Below are 20965 nucleotides of genomic sequence, written 5' to 3' on the forward strand. Positions count from 1 at the left end.
CATTTTTGTCAAACGTCCCAGAAAAGTTTAGTTTTTAAAAATTAATGTTTGATTAATTTGGCATAATTAAGTTTTAGAAAATCTCTTGTAGGATTTGATTATGAAGTAAACTGATGTCCTCTTGCTGGCTCTGGGTATTATGTCATTTTTGTTTCCTGTATGCAATCGAGAAGTTGCTTGTTGTATTGTTGGCTATGGAAATAAAGCAGTATAAATTGAATGTGAACTCTGTGTTCTCTATTTCATGATGTATGGAAGAGAAAATTTATAGCCAGCAAACAGATCATATAATTAAATTATGTGTATCTGCGAGTGTGTATGTAATTCTAAAGGTATTATTTCTCTGTTTCATTTTTAGTTGCAATATCTTTTTTTTGGACGATTAGCCCTGAGCTAACATCTGCCACCAATCCTCCTCTTTTTGCTGAGGAAGACTGGTGCTGAGCTAACATACATGCCCATCTTCCTCTATTTTATATGTGGGATGCCTGCCACAGCATAGCTTGACAAGCAGTGTGTAGATCCGCACCCGGAATCCCAACTGGCGAATCACGGGCCACCGAATCAGTATGTGCAAACTTAACTGCCACGCCACTGGGCCAGCTCCTTAGTTGCAATATTTAATTCATTTTTGAAATTTCAACAAACATTAAAAGGACAGCAGATGTTTCTGTTTACCTAAGGTGTCATGGGTTACAAGTTGATAATCCTGACTCTAAAGTCTTTAGTCTTGCAGGCAGGCCTCTCACAAACACAGTAACCCTTTTCTTCCACCATTCCCTCCCTTCTACACATACACATTCTACCTGTCAGCCATACCAAATCTGAACATACCAGGTTTTGTCCTATTTCTTTGTCTTTGCACACTCTTGCTTTTCTCTTGATATGCGCCACCTTCACATTTCTAATCAGAGAATTTGTCTTTATCCATAAGATTAAATTCAAACGGCATCTCCTCTAAGATGGCTTCCATGACTACACAAACACATTTCACATTTCCTTCATTTTTGCTAATACAACTTTGCATACACCACTGTTAGAGTAGGTGTGTTATTGTAAAGGTTTTGAAAAATACAAGAAATCTGCAAAACTATATTCATTTTATAGAAGTTGAAATGTTATAGATGAGGGTGAAGTCTCTTTGACCTTTACCCTCAATTCTTCCTTTTCACAATCCTCAGATGGAACCACTATTCTCAGTGTGGGGAATATTATATCAGGCCATTTCTATTTATATATGCATATACATGTTCCTATATAATATAGACAGTATTATCTTTCATGTGAGTTACAAAAATGGCATAACAGTGCATGTGTTGTTCTGCAAATTGATGATTTCTTTGCATAGCTGTCTCATCTATTATCTCGGAGGAGAGTTCCAGCCATCCCATCACACAGTGTCATCTTTTGGTCTAAAGATGATCTCTGTGGGTCTGTGTGTATTCGTATGTGTGTGTTTCATTTTATCCTTTACAGCTTCTTGGTCCCCTCATCCCAACAGTGCCATACAACATTAATAGTTAGTATTTTAATATGTCTGTTTCCTAATAAGTGTTACATATCCATGTTGCTCCTTCATGACTATAGGAAGACAATAGAATCAACCCAAAATTTAAGATTGAGTAATGACCAACAAGATATTTAATATGTGTAATCCCCAGGCAAATGACATGTATGTGCTAGAATTTCAGTAGGTGACCTTCCTCATAAGTTAGAGTAGAAAGAATTTGCCACAATGATGCTTCCATCAAAATTATGACAAAATACCAATTTATTCATTTCTTTCAAAAGAGCTTCCTAATTAAGATTATATGAACTATATGGAGATTTCTCAAAAAATTAAAAATAGATCTACTATATGATCCAGCAACCTCATTTTTCGATATGTACCCAAGGGAAATGAAAACAGGATCTTGAAGAGATATCTGCACTCCCATGTTCATTGAAGTATTATTCACAATAGCCAAGATATGGAAACAACCTAAGTGCCCATCAACAGGTGAATGGATAAAGAAAATGTGATACATATACATATTAAGGGTACAAACTTGCAACAAGAAATAAATGAAGCCTAGAGATCTAACTCTAATAGTGAATTTAGACAACAATATCATAATCATCAAACTTGCTAAGAGACTGGAACTTAATTACTCCAACGACGAAAAAGAAATAATCATTATGTAATGTGATATAAGTACTAATTATCGCTGCAGTGGCAATTACATTACAATATATAATGTATCAAACTAGCATGTTGTATATCTTAACTTTACACAACAGTATATGTCATATATATTTCAATGAAAAACAAAAAAAGATTATATGGGCTGATCACAAAGTGATAAACAAGTCCATTTCATGAATGTTTTCCTTAAGATAAGGAACATAAGAGAAATTATCTTTCTTCTTGAGAATTGTTGGACAATTGAAGGAGGTTAGTGGAACAGAAGTTTATTGAGACCAAATCAAGAACAGCTTGGTGACATATATTTTTAACATTATTTTTGTGAAGCGTATTGCTAGTTATACGGTACTCTAAAAATTAGCTCAAGCTGTCCTGGGGCAGATAGTGGTAGACAATTGAGCATAAATATTAACCACTCTAGTATTATATAAATGACAGTCTCTTCTCTCAAGTGGTAGAAATGCCTCTGGCAAAGAGAAGAAATTGCTTGGGTGACACATTTTCTTCCAGTGTGTGTTTTCAATAGATTAAAAGGTGAAGGGAAAACAAACTCTCAAGCCTATTCCTATTCTTCATGTTATTTAATGGATTTCTTGGATACCCAAGTCTTAGAGACCCTTGGCTGTTTCTAATCTAGATGCAAATAGAGTTGATTACAATTTGCTATTTACCAGGGCGACATCTCAGGCCAGTAGGAAATCATACAGCTCTTCACATCTTACTAGGTTGTGGGTTCCTTACTGGAAAAGCATATGATTTGAAATCCGAACACCTTATTTCGAGTCCCAATTCTACCACTTACCAGTTGTGTGAACTTTTTTGCACCTCAGTTTTCTCATGGGTAAAGTGGGATAATAATGTCTATGCAGACCATGAAGCATGATGTTAATATAAAGTTAGATAAAGTGTAACCTGGCTTCATTCCCATGTTCACATGGCTGTCATTCTTGGTTGTATTTTTGTTCTTCTCATACCTTTCCCAAACCTGCTCGAGGGAAGTCTCTGACTGTCACGTGCTCTTGCCAGGGCTTGTCCCGGATATTTTTCAGTTGCTCCTCCAGATCTGCTCAGTCCATACCCTTCTCCACCCTGTGCTGTCCCATTACAGTCTGACCTTCATTTGCTGCATCCAGGGATGCCGTTGCCCTCTGACTTCTGATCAGGCTTGGCTAATGGGAGGTGTCGGCAGAGCTGGGAGCAGGAGAGTGAAGTCAGAGGATTCTTTTATGCCGGGAACAGGAGGGCCAGCGCCCGGGCTCCTGGCCACAGCTGTCCCTCAGGGGTCCAGTGATATAGTTAGTCTTTTAAGATATGTGTGTTGCCTAATAAGCATTATATATCCATGTTGCTCCTTCATGACTATAGGAAGACTTAATAGAATCAACCCAAAATTTAAGATTGAGTAATGACCAACAAGATATTCAACATGTGTAATCCCCAGGCAAATGACATGTATGTACTGGAATTTCAGTAGGTGATCTTCCTCATAAGATAGAGAAGAAAGAAGTTTCCACAGTGATGCTTCCATCAAAATTATTACAAAATATCAATTTATTCATTTTCCTTCAAAAGAGCTTCTAATTAAGATATGGACTGATGACAAAGTGATAAACAAGTTCATTTCATATGAGTGTTTTCCTTACGATAAGGAACATAAGGGCTCCCTCCCTTACCGTCAGGACTTTGCCTGGTGGCAGACGCCCCATTCTTGCTTGCTGGATCTCCCTACTTCGTAAATACTCCCTTTGAAGAACTCTCCTTTCTTACCTGTGAGCATGTCCTGTCTTTCTTGACAGACCCCGATCCATCAAGAGAAAGGGCGGGACGGCCCTGCAGCCCTCTTGTCAGACTCCACAGGCATCGTAACCTCAGAAAATCTGTTCTGATAGCTGTTCTAAATTCCCAAATTTAGCACAGAGTTGTACGGCCTAGAACTGTGGAGGAATCTGTTTTCTGAGATCCCAGTGAAGTTGCAGAGATTTATTTATTTCTTGACAGTTTGTCTACAAATGTAATGAGAACATTTAATCTAAAATTTAATTTAAAATTTAATCTATAACATTTTGTTAGCAAGAAGTCAGTTATTGAAAGCAAAAACAACACAAAACCAGAAGTGGTAGAAAAATGGCTGTGCCTGATAACTTTTTGTATGTGACTGCCGAGATGGACAGTGATGTATCTGATTCATTTATTTCAATTGTCTTCCTGGAATATAGTAATTTTTATAGTAAAATGGATCATTTAATAAATTATATTTATCAACAAATATTCCTCAAGATATTCCATTTATTATTCTGAGCTCTGGTAATTTCTGTCATATATATTAAATTCAGTAATGAAAAAAAATACACCCAAATTAATGAAATCTAAGAAACAAAGAGTTTTTTACTGTTCAACCCAAAACTTATCTCTTTCTACAACTGATTTAAAGCTTAAATATTAAGTAACTGAGAGAAGTTATAAGTTTAATCCCAAATATTTGGTTTCATCACACATCTCTTAGGAATTTTTGGAATATTTTATGTTAAGATTAAAGTTAGTATATAGTTCCTGATAATACACCAACTAATGCTTGGGGAATTGAGCAGTTAGTATGATACTAAAAATTTATCACCATTAATCCATCGAACATGAAATCCTCACTACTGATTTGAATTATAGCAGAGTGAAAACTGATCGTCACTGAGTAGTGGGAGGGAGAAATTCTCTTCCCTTGAACTGACATTGGTTGTGCTTACGGGCCCTCTGACCTTGGGCAAGCGACTAAAGTTTTTAGGCTTCAGTTTCCCCATCTGCAAAATAGTGGAATGATAACCAGTTTTACTGTCTTCACAGCGTTGTTTTAAGCTTTAACTGAGCTGGAGCTTTGAAAAGTATAGAATGTTAACCTTGAGAGCCTATGTTGCCTATGTTGTTTTATTTGAAAATTTTTCTTCTAAATTGTAACAAAGTAGTTTTTATAGGTAATGGGAAAAATGAATAAAGAATACATAAGTGAAAAAATAAAAACTTCTGCTTGTCTAGTTTGTTCAGCATTTTCTTTAATATGGGGAATAGGCCTTAGGTGGGCCCTCAGAATATACAACAATTCATAGAAGAATTTGTTGTTATCTGGACAGGTTAGTTCTCCTGTGGATTTAATTGTAGCAAAAGCACCAACATTTTTAGCATAAGAAAGGATGGGTGATTTTCCTCCTTCTGGACCTAGAGGGCAGATTTGCCTTATCTTCCTTTCTTAATGTAGTTGAGTCATCACAGTAGAGTGAGTGAATATCTAAATTTGGAACTTATATATTTTAAGAGGACACAACTATATCTGAAATTTTCTCTTTGGATGGTTTCTTAATAGGTGCATAAAGCCAGTAAATATTTATAATTTATAATTAATCATTGACTTAGAATTTTAGAGTTTGAAGGAAACCATCGTCTTCATTTGAGAAGACTGAGATCTGAGAAGCGAAGTGACTTGCACAGTTCGACAGTGAACCCGTGGTAAAGAGTGCCGGGTCGGGTCGGTAGGCCTAGCAACCTTCAGATCAGCACTCTTTTTTTTTTTTTTTTTTTTTTAGGAAGATTAGCCCTGAGCTAACATCTGCTGCCAATCCTCCTCTTTTTGCTGAGGAAGACTGGCCCTGAGCTAACATCCGTGCCCATCTTCCTCTACTTTTTATGTAGGAACCCTACCAAAGCATGACTTGCCAAATGGTGCCATGTGCGAACCCGGGATCCGAACCGGCAAACCCCAGGCCACTGAAGTGGAAAGTGCGCCCTAACTGCTACACCACTGGGCCAGCCCCAGATCAGCACTTGTGTTAGTATTCTAGAATGGCATCATTCTGTGAGTCCATCTATCATTCTCTACAATTGCTGCTGTAGAGAGACATGCAAATGCTTATGGATACTTCATTCCAACAGAGGAGAGACAATATGTTTAAATATATTCATTGAAGTGAAAAATTACCAAGTTTTTGCTAGTTTTTCTATTATCATATGAATTTGTTTTATTTTGAGACTTTTATAGTAAGGACAAACTATTTGGCATTCTGATGTAATAATCTAGCCTCTGGTCCTCTTGTTCGTATAACTGACCGACACCAGGGTCTGCATTTTATTTATTATTGTTTCCCTAGGACTTAGTTTCAATGACTAGTGCATGGAAGTTCTTCCTCTTTTATTTTTTTTGAAACTTGAGAGGCCTACCTTGTTCATGATTCTACACTTTCACCTGTCTATATCTCAAGGAAGCTTGGAAGACACAGTTCTATAGACAAGATACCAGGCAGGGCACACTATACAACAAGAGGAAACTTCAGTAAGCTGAGATGAAAAAGTTTTCATTGATTATTTCTTAAAGCCCCGTTTCTCCTAAAGTGAGGAATGCATTTGAGGAGGACCAGCATTTTGACCACTTTATTCATGAAGCTGGAACTCAATGTTTTAGCTGTTTTGTTCATGGTTATATATCCAAACCAAATGTCTCTTGAATAAATAACACTCTCCCTTGTCTGCTTCATGAAATCAGTGCTGCTTCAATATCATTCAAAACAGATGGAGAATTGTGCAGTTTTTAAAGTGTTGATGGCAATTATTTCAACATCATTTGATATCCTAGTCCATTTTTTTCCTAAAATATTTTCTCATAATTATCTTCTATTGCTTCTGTTAAACTTTTTCTATACACTTTTACAAATATATGATATGGTCTGTAAGAAAGTGTGAAATCTCTCATGAGTTTAGTAGCTAGTTTTCAGAATTAAAAGAATACTTATTTCAAAGTAGTGTATAGTGAAAAGATGATACAGTTTTAAGTGAGACAAATTTGAGTTAGAATTTTTAAGTCTGCCTTTTATTATGTTTGTGACTTGGGAAAAATTAGTTGCTCTTTTACAGCTTTGCTTATCTCAAGGTGTTTTAAGAATTAAGTAAATAAAATTCCTCCAGTAAATTCCTTGGCATAGGGCCTGGCATAGGAAGCGTTTGTTTGCGCTTCTTTGTGTCTGCAATTACCCATCTACTGGATGTCTGTCTGAAGCAGTGTGTGCCTTCATTGATGCAACTTTGACAGATAGTTGGTTTTGTATCCCCAAGTTGGAATGCACTCAAGCATCGTTATTCTATTAACTACTCTTAAAAAATGCCTAGAAATTGAGGCCTTGTTGTCTCTATTGTTTCGCTGTTTTCATTGTTCTGAAAAGAAAATAGGATGAAAATAACGACCTCATTGGAACCGGGGCTAAGGACAGCATCTGTCTCTACATATCTGGCAATGTTTATGAGGACAGAGAGCAAACTAGATCAAGGCTGGCGCTGAAGTCAGCAGTCATCCTCATGGAGCTGTTCCACCAACGGGAATTTTATGTAATGGGAAGAGCGCCTTCAGCACAGTGCTCCTCTACTCCGTGCACTGCTAGAGAGCCTCTCTCTGGGCAGTACAGAGTTCTACAAGTACAGCATTTGCATGACGGCAGAATCCTTACAGAGCACCATGAATTTAAAGTCGCAGATGCTTTCCACACAATTCCCAGGCAAACAATTGTCCATTGCCATTGCTGTTCAGCTGAATCAAGACGAGTGTTTACAATCCGTCTTGGAACTCAGCCTAGTCAGGTGCGAGCTGAGGCCGGAGCTCCATGATGATTGTGTCTCCCTGATACAATTTTCAATCACCGTAGTTAAATGACTCGCCTCTGTTAGCTTGATATCATGCTCTGAGATTAGATCCAGGTCACGGCTGAATCTACCCTGGCTTCTAACTGCTTAGGTGTTTCCTTCAGACCCTGGACCAAGCTCACAGAGCAATTCCTAGAGTATTTTTATCTAAGAAGTCCATTTCCAGCCAAGTGGTGCCTTTAGTATTCATTGCTTAGCTCTAAACTTATATGTAAATTAGATTTAAAAATCCTTAATTTAAAATAGTGATCTGTAGTACTCAATGCTTCTAAAATTTGTCCACGAATCCTGTTCTTTATATTTCCTCCTGGCAGATACTGTAGAGTAGAAAAAATATATATACATATACAAATTTCACACTGTGATATTCTCTGTTGTCTTATTTCTCCAATTTAAAGTGACTTGATGTATGAGGAAAAGGAGTTAATATTTCATTTATGCCTTTTCTTAGATTACAGAGTAGATATAGAAAGAACATCCTAGTAAGAATATCCATGAGAATGAAGCTGACTTATCTTTTGAAATCTAGCAGAAACCTTGAATATTCCGTGGAAACAGGGAGCCAGAAAAAGACTATGAGATTAAAAAAAAAAATCGATGGGCTGAATAAAGTTATAAACAAAAATGGTGAAATATTCACTCAATTTTCACCTTTAAATGGAGTGAGTGTGTTGCATCACCTTCTCTGTCTACTGTTTTACAATTTTGCACTTCTTGGATCGCTGGCAATGATATAGGCTGTAAAAATGTCTAGTTGAGAGGTGTGTGGAAGAACAACAGGAAAGAAGATATAGAGCTTAAGGTTTAACTACCACAAATTTAATAAATAACTGTCAAGAGCTATAGACAGGTGACCCCTTTAATAAAGTGACAATTGTGGATTGTTTTTGATGAAAGTTTTTGCGTGTCTCTGTGGCCTCAGTGTTCTGTGCCCGTGGATTGAAGGGCATTCGATGTTAGATAATGCCAGAGCAATACCTTTGGGGAAGGTAAAATCATTTAGAATAAACTCTCTGCAAATAGCACAGCCTGCATTTTCAACCCGTGGGCTGCCACACAGATGTGACCAGGCCTCATAGTATGTGCCACCAGCAAAAGCCCAGCACCTATGCAGCATGCATCTTCACATTACATGAACCTTAATAAGACATGAGTGAGTCCACCCAGGCGTGCCTGGCTCCACCTGGTTCTGGCTCTCAGCAGCCAGCGAAAGGGGTGACAGCTGTTACTTGTGCTTGCAGCAGATTCTCTGAGCATACGGTGACTGCAGTAAAGGTGGTAATCTCTGCTCCAGCAGTTGGTTTGGCATAAAGGACGATTCTTGGGAAGCATGTCTTCCTTTTCAACTTAAAAATTGCAACTGGCATCACTAATTTTGATTTAAGGATATTTTCAGCTTCAGCCACTGTACTGCATTCCACAACAATACAGAAGTGTTCAATCAAGATCGTGCTGAATTTCATAAGGGCGGTTTCATAAGTATATGCTCTTTGTAAAGAGGAGCCATAAAATGAAATTCAGGTTGTTGAGAATGATCTCTGTCAAGGGTGATGTTCACTGACCGCTGTCTTCAATAATAACGATGAAATTGCCTGGCTGTGACCTCCTACCAGAGCTGCACTTCCTCTTATTGCTGGTGTTCTGCATGGGGAAGGTAGACAAAGTTCCTCCCAGGTGTGACGTTAAATTAGGTGACAGAGTGCTGCTGCGGGAGCCAACTCGAGGACGTCAGTGGGTGCAGCAGGAGAGCACTGGAGAGGTATCAGAAATGAACCTTTTCATTTTCCAAGCATGGAGCTCCATTCACACTGTTGTGAATGCCCATGAAAATCATCATTTATAATTCTGGGCGCCTCTGAGCTAAATCCTATAAAAGATTTTTCATTTTTTCCCCCTCAAACATTGCCATAGTTACCAAGGAAGATGTTGGGAAAAGAAAATTGGTGAAACCAGAGTAAGAAAACCCACACATTCAGTTTGTCCTTACTAATTAGGCCCCAAAGAGCCCTTGGAAGGAATGAATTCAACTATTTAACATTTGGAGACATGTCAACAGCAACTGGTTTAAATTTTTCAGTGGATTATTTAGGGTCATGTGAGCAGAAGTTGTTGACTCCAGTAGCACAAATAAAATTAAGGCCTCATGACTTTATGTTCTGTTCTAGTTGATGTTATGGTGTCCTTCATCAGTGCATCTCATCACACAGATGTATAGGACGAGGGTAGGGACTCTGTTGTCTGGGCTTTTTCCTCTCCTTTTCTTTGAAAGCCATTTGTTTGACATTATTGATCTTCAGTGATTTTTAATTTTTTACTATTTTTCTTATAAATCTTTTTATCTGAGAGGGCCTTTTGCTCTTTCCCTTTTGCATTCTCTTCCTTGGAGATTGTACTCATCCTTGTCATGGTAACATTGTACCCACGTGAGTGATTCTCGAATCCATCCCTGGGTTTGCCTTCCGTCAGAGCCCTTCCATGGGCCTTCCTTCCCTAGTCACAGCCACCTACTGTTAGTCCATCATTTTCACGTCTCTAGGCTTGTGTTCTCGATGCTCCCTCAGTCTTCACTGTTGTTTCCTGACTCCTGCCTTGTTAGAAATTCTGCCTATCTTTAGGCACAACAGTATTATAGAAACTTATCACCAGGCTCAGGTGATATTAAAAAAAAGTGTATATATATATTTATTTATTTTTATTGAGGTAACATTTGTTTATAACATTATATAAATTTCAGGTGTAACTTCTGAATTGACCGTATCATGTTCACTACCAAAAGTCTAGTTTCCATCTGTCACCGTACACATGTACCCCTTTACCTTTTTTGCCCTTTGCCATCCACTTCCCCTCTGGTAACTACCAATCTGTTATCTGTATCTATGTGGGTTTTTTTTTATCATCTATGTATCTATGTGTTTTTTTTTTTTATCATCCACATATGAGTGAAATCATATGGTATTTGGCTTTCTCCATCTGGCTTATTTTGCTTAGCATAATACTCTCAAGTTCCATCCATGTTGTCACAAATGGCACAAAAGATCTCATCTTTTTTATAGCTGAGTAGTATTCCATCCTGTATATATACCATGTCTTCTTTATCCAATCGTTCATTGATGAGCACTTAGGTTGTTTCCAAGTCGTGGCTATTGTGAATAATGCTACAATGAACATAGAGGTGCAAATATCTTTTCATGTTCATGTTTTTGTGTTCCTTGGATAAATACCCAGAAGTGGAATAGCTGGATCATATGGTAGTTCTGTTTTCAATTTTCTAAGGACTCTCCATACTGTTTTGTATAGCAGTTGCACCTGTTTGCATTCCTGCCAGCAGTGTATGAGGGTACCCTTTTCTCTACATCCTCTCTGACACTTATTTTTCTTGTCTTGTTAATAATAGCCATTCTGCCAGGCATGGAGTGATATCTCATTGTAATTTTGATTTGCATTTCTCTAATAATTAGTGATGTTGAATATCTTTTCGTGTATCTGTTGGCCATCTATATGTCTTCTTTGGAAAAATGTCTGTTCAGATCCTTTGCCCATTTTTAAATTGGGTTATTTGTTTTTATTATTTGTCTTATTTTATTTTATTATTGTTTCATTAATTGGTATGGCATGGCTATCTGTCACTAGGCAGAGCTAACACAAACCTGCATGGTGCTGGGCAGCATTTTGATGTCAGCTCTGAGTAGCACACTCTCTGACAGTTGTATTTATAAGTCTGTCTCCCCCACCACACTTGTCGTAGTGAAAGTTCTCTGATGTCTAGGCCTTGTTCACACTTTAAACCCAAAACCTTTCCAAAGTGCATGGGTGCCTAAAATACTCTTTGAATTTGAGCGAGTGAATCATCTTTCTTGGTTTCAGAGCTTTGTTTCCATTAATCTAATTAGCCTTATTTCACATTTGCTGTTTGGATATCATTCCTCTGTTGACTTATATTGGCCCTTTCCGTGTGGACTAATATCAAATTTGTCTCTCCTTCTATTTCAGTGGCTTAATGTTACACATTTCAAGCTGTTATTCTAGAGTAAAATAATATTGGATGATAATTACATCAACTGATCAGTTAACTACTCCTCCAAAATCTATGTTACATTCAAATTCCAGAAAAAAAATAACCCTTTATATCTCTATGTTAAATAGAAAAAGCCGAGGGGGGAACTATGAAATGTTTTAGAAACATTTTCTCTCTTTTAAATAATTTCTCCATCAACCCTTTGACCAAGATTTTTATTGTAGGTTGTATACCCAGCTATGTATATATATAATTATATTGTTTTCTAGTCTGTATTTATCAGTCCACCCCCAAAGACATTTCAGTCCTTTTTTTTGAGTGTCCTATTGGAATCAAGACATAGTATGTCTGTAATACCATATGTCCAAATCTTGAATCTTACAGTTATCTTAAAAATAGTAAAGAGAGGAATCTGAGATAACTGGGCCCAGGAAGACATTTCCTCCTTGGGGGACCAGGAACTGTCTCTCATTATTTGAATCAAGGGCATGTTACTGTGGGCCCTTTAGATCTAAGACCACTGGTTCCAATTGTCACTGTGATAGGCATTTGAAAATATCAATTGCCCAAGCAGAAAACATGGAACATAGCATGTGAGGTTTAAGGATTAGTAACTGAGAAAAAAAACACAAGGAGTTGGTGAGCCTGGATTAAGTATAGACAGCAAGAAAAGCAGGAGTGTGAAGGACAACAGCTCATTTTGAGGGAGAGAGTTCATTTATAAGTAGATCATGTGAGCAGTCATCTCCTTGCCATTTCACTCCCGTCAAGATATATGCCATGCATATCCATGACCTAACCTTTCTTTAATGGACAGTCTATGATTATCCGTTATCCATTCTGGCTGCAATTTAACATTTGTGCATTCTTTTTGAAATGGCTTCCCCATTAGAATCATAAAGCACTTGCAATTCTTAGACAGCTTTTCACCCAGACAGTGAAAATAATGCCTGTATAGCAAGTTCAGCCCTGGGTCTCCTAAAGTCCCTCTGCACCCACGTACTCTGACCTATTCTTGCCTTCCAGGGCACCATGCCATTTTTTCACACCTTTTGCCAGAGTTTTGCAGAAGCCAACCCTGTTTAGTAAGTTCTAATGTGTTGCACAGAGTTTTCAATTCAGTCTGCTTTATTTGATTTTATCCTCAATACTAAAAAAGAGCCTTAAACATGACCCTCAAAAAAGTGCCTTAACCTTTGGAAAACATGTCTAGAAACAGAGGAAATTAAGGCATCCAAAGGATTCCCTTGAGCAACAACAGAAGCCTGAACTGTGAAAACTCTGACAGCTCTTCCTGGTTACCATGGTGAGAGAAGGCTTTCTTGTTTCTAGGCCGTTAATGGGATGCTTATGCTCCTCAAGGTTTTAAATTAATTGTTTGGTGCACATCTCCTTTCTCCTACATAATGTGAATGTGTCAAACCAGTGCATCAACCTTACATAAGGACTGGTGGGCTGATTCTTTAAGATGAACAAGGATCCTCCTTCTACTTTTCTGAATTCTGTGTCTGTAGTAAATGTGCTATGCATCATTATTCCATCTCTAGTATATGTTTGCAAGTACCTCCAACCATTTCCAATATTTTCTTGTAAAATAATATGTATCCTGTGGCCTGACTTGGAATACAAAACCATAGAATAAATGCCACCCGACTGTGGAAGCCTTGCATGTGATGAATAGGGCTCTTAGAGTTGATGTACCTTGTACCTTCATTTCAAAGCAATGCTTTTGTACCATAAAGCACATTTACTATGCAAAACTAGTTTTTACATCCTGATTTTTCATTGCTATTTGGGATGGCCTATGAACATTAAACAATTCTTAGCTTTCTTTTTTCTCAGCTGCCGATAATTATTTCACTTTCTCTCCCTAAAGTCAATGCTAACATCTTTTGAACAAGTGGTCTCTCTCTGATATCACCTTTGTATGAGTATGTGAAAAACATCTCAACCATATCTCACACTAATTTCTTTTCCTTTATTCTTATGATGTGTTAAATGAAAAGTAATGAGAAGGCATTAATAATAAAAGTAATATTAAAACGAGCAGAACCAATTGTGCTACCACTATATTGTTATCACACAACTGTATTTTTTCTGTTTTACCATGAGGCACCTATCATCATTTGTGGAAGCGCAAAAGATAAAACTTACATGGAATTTACACGTATCTGTTATAATTTCCGAATTCCAAAGACTAGGATTAGTTACCATGTGACGGTCTGCTCAATTAATGAGAAAAATACCTAAAATTCACACCTCCTGGGAGTGCCTGGGCAGTTGGTCAAGAGAGTGTAGCAAAGAGTTCAGTTTTAATACAAACTAATAACTAGTGATTAAAGGAAATTTAGCTGCAAAACCTCATTTTAATTTATGGTTCTTAACAAGTAATGACCTTCTGCAACCAAGGATAAACTGCTGTTACTGGCAGAATTCCGTATAATTTCAAACAGGGCCTTGGTTAACAACTGTGCACCCAGTGAATTGTGTGGGGAAGCAGAGGTAGGAAAGAGCTGGTAAACTCTGTTGAGCCTCTACTCGTCACTGATAACTTTTCTCATTTTTCCTATAATTATAGAACAGCTGGTTCTTAGCAGCCAAGAATAAGAGAGACATTTTCTATACTCTCTTGTAAAGAGATGTAGCCGTATTCTGGACTTGTGGGATCTGAATTGAAGGGATTGGGCCTGCACTCCATTTCTCTTTTCTCTTCCTGCTGGCAGGATTACGGATGTGAGGGTGAGTCATCTTGGACCATAGGGACAAAGCACCACCCCTCTCAGGATGGCAGAACAACAAGACCAAAGAATGCGTGTGTGTCCCTGACACTGTGGAGCCACCATATAAGCCCTGGACTCCTTTCACCCAGACTATGAGGTGAGTGAGAAAAAAATTAGATTGTGTTTAAGCTGCTATTTCAATTCACAGAGCAGCCAAATCTATATCTTAACCAACACAAAAAGTTACAAAAAGTCCAAGCAAAAAAGATAGCAGAAACATGAAATAGAGAATCAGAGTTAGACTATAAGGGTTGATGTTCAGGGAAAAAAATGCATTTGGTGAAAGAAAAGGAAAGTGTGCTTTTCAGCTGTGTTTCCACGATGCCAAAGGCAGAAACTAGCAGAAAGTAGGTGCTGGAATAATGTTGCTAAAGCTTTATGTTTAGTGAAACCTGTGGGTGAATTAAGAAGCTCTGAATATTCCCATATAGTGGAAATATATAGGGATCAAAGGCCATCTCACTCCTTTAGTTCCTGCAGGAATGCAATTCCCAGTATTTCAAGAAAAAAACAAAGCTCTGTGGGGATGTTTTCAATGTTGTTCATAGAACTTAACTCCAAAAATTGAACATTATAACAATAACAGCAGCAGCAGCAGCAACAACGAGAAATAACATGAGTTAACCCAACAAATCAGAAAGAATAGAGAGTGCATTTGTTTCCCTGGAGAAATTGAATAAAAAGCTTTCCTTGTGGAATAGGAAGTGCAGAATGATTGTTAATCTTGATAATCTGCTCATAGGAAACTAGTCTGTAGAGACTAATATTTCAGACTAAGGGAAAACAGGCTGCCAGAAACAGGAGCAAAGGAAATCCCTCAACATGATGTGCAATTTGGGGCACAATTTGGGTAAAATATCTTAAGATGGATATGCTATTTGAGTTATAAGTAATGAATTTTAATTGGAGATGGAACAATTAATTGTAATCAATAAGTCTATGATGCATTATCTACTAAGATATCAAATAAATAATTCAATTTAAAAAGTATTTATTGAACAGTCTGCTAAGATTTATGAAAGATGCAGTAAGGCAATGTATCGTCTCTGCTCTTGTGCAACTTACTCTCTGAAGAAAAAGCCTTGTTGTACTTGCAGAGCTGGTTCCTAGAGGAAACAGAAATGAAACTAGACTGGGAGGTTAGTTATTGATGTTTCTGTGTGAATTTAGTACCTTTTCTAAATGGAGAACTATTCAATTGTATTGAGTATTGTTTGGCTAAGTGTGAACTAGAGGAATCATGGATGCCTTGCTAATACCTGAAACGCATGTGTTATGACTTTTTCAGTTGTCTAAGATAGAAAATTAACTCAAACTTTCCTAGGCAAAAAAGATATGATCACATTGGTTGCTGAAAATGAAATACCTACATTATTTTCACAGCTTGGAGTTTGCAAGCAAACCAAGAGTTTTTCTTTTCTTTTTGACTGTAAAACTTCCAGGTATAAATCTGTCTTGCTTTGCATTGTGTGTACAATGATGATGCAAGGAAGGTAGAATACTCTTGTCTTGCTTGCTCCTAGGCACGGTTGGCGCCAACCCAACCTAACTGGCTGAGCAGTATTTTTTTCAAATGAGAGAATGATGATTTCCCAAAGGAAGTGATTCTAGGCAGACACGCACATGCCTACTGAAGTCCACCAAAGTTTAGATGATGACTCAGGAGAAAGAATTGGAAAACTTTGGTGAATTTTTTACTAAGTAGAAGATAGGCTGAACAGAAAACAAAGATAATATTTGAATCTCTTCTTACGGATTGATGGCCATAACAATGAAGAGAAAGGACACCATGAAAACTGAATATCTGATTACACAGATGATTTTAAGGAATAAGACTTTAAAAAACTATGTATAATAGGTCTGTGGCTTAGGGCAGTAGTTCTTAAAGTGTGTTTCCTGTGTGATATTATGTGGGCTAACATCTATGGCGAACATTGCATATTATCTCTTTCTCTTTAGACTTTCCAATGCAAATTAGTATACAAAATCCTGAAGTGTTTTAGGGTAAATAAGTCCATTTTAATTTGTTTAAAAACACTATGTATTCTATTTGACCAGAGATTTTTAGAAACATACAAACTATAAAAATTCCAAACAGTGGTTTAGGAAAGAAGAGACAGAATCCTGATCAAGAGAGCTTGAAATGGAAATTTGAATAGGAAGAGAAAAGGTTAAAACTACTATATAAAACCAGGCACCATGAAGAACAGAAGGTATAGTTTAGAAAAATTATTAGCCATCAGGAAATGGCAATGAGGAATTAAAAGGCACGCTATCTTTGGAAACTATCAGATGTTTCTACACCAATGAATAGGATATGAATAATAATAAAACATAGAGATGTAAATGTGATCTTAATCATACTATTAAACATAGGATTTCTGTGTGCTTATTGGAAAAAGGTGACCACTCTGAAGCATGTTGGAGCTAATTAAATACTAGTCATTCTAATTAAGCTTATTTCCTATATATACCAATAAACACATAAACACTATATGTGTCTAGCTTTCAGCAAGACATTTGTTATGGACTGAATTGTGTCCCCCCGCCCCCACCAAAAAAAAAGATATGTTGAAGTCCTAACCTTCAGTACCTCAGAATGAGACCTTATTTGGAAAGAGAATCTTTGCAGAGGTAATAGAATTAAAATGAGGTCATTAAGGTGAGCCCTAATTCAATATGATTGGCACCCTTATAAGAGGGGAAATCTGGACACAGAGACAGAAATGCGCATAGGAAAGGTGATATAAAGACACACAGGGAAAAGATGGCCATGTGACTGGAGTGATGCATCTACAAGCCAAGGAAGGGCAAAGATTGTCAACAAACACTGGACCATAGAAGAGGCAAGGCAGGATTCTCCGCTAGAGCTTCAGAGAGAGCATGGCCTTCTTGCCAACTTCATTTTGGCCTTCTAACCTCCAGAACTGTGAGATAATGCATTTTTCTTGTTTTAAGGCACCCAGTTTTTGGTACTTTGATATGGAAGCTCTAGGAAACTGACACAGCATTCATCAAGGTCTTGACATCAGAGTCTTTGATCCCCTTGTTACGTGGCAACCTTATTTGATTTGCAGCTCTTCTGTCCCACCTATCTATAGATGATAATGAGCACTCCAAGCACCTGGAAACTTGTTTCATTGTTGTCTTCATGACACTCTCAGAAGTTATCAATACCTAATCGGCACCTAATTCGTACCTATTGGTTCCTGGGGTCATACTTCTGATTGCTCTTGGGTTGTCCAATTTGACATAAGTACATATCATCTTCATAAATGACCTCATACTAATTTTCTTAGGTAATACATTAAGAATCTTCAAAAAGCACTCAACAGGCTGGAAAATCATCCAAACAAATAATGTTAAATTGAATAGAAAATAATGTGAAAAATTACATCTATATATCAAAGATAAGTTCCAGAAGTCACACTTCAAATGTTTCCTTTTCTTGGATTTCTGCTGGGAAATCCTACTTGTTTTTGAAATCACTCAGCTTTTGGCTTTGTCCTCTGTGGAGCTATCACTGATGGACAGGGGCACTTGCTCCTTTGAGCAAGCTGTGCTGCATATGTAAGTCCACTGCAACAGTAATCCTGCTGTGTTACCACGTGTGTCTGTCTTTTCACTGACCGCATGTACACCTTGTCTTTCCATAGCCCCACATCAGGGACCAGAGTGGGCAAGTTCTACTCATTTTTGAGATGTTGAACTAAAATCCTTTAGTCAAGATGAAGAAATTTGGGCAGCATAGATAATTTTGTTATATTCCAAGCAGTTTGAAAGAATCTATCCAAAGAATAATGCAACACTTAATGGAAAAGGAATGAAGACAATTATTATAATGGGATAAGAAGAAAAGCAGAGTCAATGAACTTAGATGAACCATAGCAAATTCCTCAGGCCGAGTGTTTGATAGCAGCCATGTCAGTTTTTATATCTTCTTAAATGAGTGCTCCAGTATTTATGCAGCATTCTGCTGATTTTTTTTCCATTCTTGGTCGAATCTTCTTTGGTGAGTGCTATAGAGTATTGTTATTTACAGGAAGCATCTGTTATTAACAACAAATGTTAGTATACTGCTTCTACTTCCCTGAAAGTGTTCTTTTTTTATTTTTTTTGTTAACAGATAGCCTTCCATGTTACTGACAATCATTTATTGAACACCTGCTACATACAAAGCACTAGAGATATAAATGTATGTTTAATCCATTTGAGGAAATTACCATTTAGAATGGGAAATATTACATATATTATTTTTAAAAAATGTAAGATGGTATATAAAATATATGTCACGGGTGGTACAGGCAGTAAATGCTCTGATATTCTAATAAGGAGTAATTCTTGTATATGGTCACAGTTGGGGCATGTTTCCAGCTGGATCTTGAAAAAAAGAGGCACAGTTTTTGTATAAGTGGATATAAAGTGCCAAATTTGCAGCAATTCATTATTATCATTACCTAAGGAATTCTGTCATTAATTTTTAAATCACAAAAGAAGATTATTATATTTATGCTATATAATATTATTATATTTATGCCAAGGTTCCAGAGGAAACTCTAGAAATTTCAAGACTTACTAAAAAGTTATCAAAATGGTGTAATCAACTTGAGAGTAAACCTACAAATCAATAGAACAGAATAAAGAAGTTGCCAAAGTAATTCAAGAAGGAAATAATAGTCACTTCTACAGATGGTCTAACAGATAATTATATATGGGACAAGTAAACATCACCCCTTATCTCACACCATAGGCAAAATTTATCTTGAAATAGGTGTAAATCTAAACATAAAAGTTAAAACTATAAAATATCTGTGAGAAAACAGAAGATAATTCTTTACAAACTTGGATTAGGTAAAGATTTCTTAGAAAGCACACTGAAAGTACTTACTGTAAAAGAAATGATAGATAATGTAGTGGACAAAATAAAGCCCCCTCCCCTCAAATTTGTTCATATCTTAATCCCCAGAACCTCTAAATATGTTAGAATACATGGCAAAAGGGACTTTGCCGATGTGATTATGTTAAAAATTTGCAGATGGGAGAAGATTATCTTGGATTATTGGGGTGAGCTCAATCTAATCACAAGAATTCTTTTTTTTTTTAAAGATTTTATTTTTCCTTTTTCTCCCCAAAGCCTCTGGTACATCGTTGTGTATTTTTAGTTGTGGGTCCTTCTAGTTGTGGCATGTGGGATGCCGCCTCAGTGTGGCTTGATGAGCGGTGCCGTCTCTGTGCCCAGGATCCAAACTGGCAAAACCCTGGGCCGCTGAAGTGGAGCACGCAAATTTAACCAATGGGCCACGGGGCTGGCCCCTAATCACAAGAATTATTAAAAGCAGAGAGAGGTGTGACTAAAGAAGAATTTCCAGAGAGATGCAATGTTCCTCTCTTTGAAGATGGAGGAGGGGGATCATGAGCCAAGGGATGTGGCAGCTTCTAGAAAAACAGCTGGAAAAAGTGAGAAAATGCACCCTTTGCTAGAGCCTCCAAAAAAGAATGCATCCTTGACAATACTCTGGTTTTAGATCAGTGAGACTGTGTCAGACTTCCAACCTATAGGACTATAAGATAATAAATTTGTGTTGTTTTAAGCAACTGGGTTTGTGGTAATTTGGCATAGCAAACATAAACTAATACAGTTAGTCTTCATCAAAATTAAAAACTTCTCTTTGAAAGACATTGTTAAGGCAATGGAAAAAAGTTATAGACTGGGAGAAAATATTTGGGATACGTTATCTGAGAAAGGACTTGATTCTAGAATAAATCTCTACTATTTGTATGTCTGTATCTATATCTATCTGTGTTCACTTTTACAATTCAATAATGTGAAAAACAGCACAACTGAAAATGAGCAAAAGATTTGAACAGACTGTTCCCAAAATAAGATACAGAGTAAGTAGTAGTAAGTACATGAAAAGATACTTACTATCATTTGGTCATCAGAGAAATGAAAATAAACAATTTGAGATAACTATTCACTCAGTTGAATAGCTCAAATTCTTAAACTGACCATCCAGGTTGTTGGTGAGGATGTGAAGCAGACAGAACTCTCATTTATTGTTTTTACTGGCAATTTTAAACAATCCGAAGTCTGAATGGATAAACGAGTTGTGGTACATCCATACAATGAAACACTACTTAGCAATAAAAAGGAACAAACTACACACAACATGGATGAATCTCAAAAACTATGCTGAAGAAGCTCAACGCAAAATAGTACTTCCTGGGTGATTGTGTTGTATATAGCTCTAGAGAAGACAAATCTTATCTATAGTGACAGGAGGCAGTTCAGTGTTTTCCTGGGGTATGAAGAAG

The sequence above is a fragment of the Equus przewalskii genome, chromosome 7 (genome assembly GCF_037783145.1).
Source record: "Equus przewalskii isolate Varuska chromosome 7, EquPr2, whole genome shotgun sequence".
Classification (NCBI taxonomy): domain Eukaryota; kingdom Metazoa; phylum Chordata; class Mammalia; order Perissodactyla; family Equidae; genus Equus; species Equus przewalskii.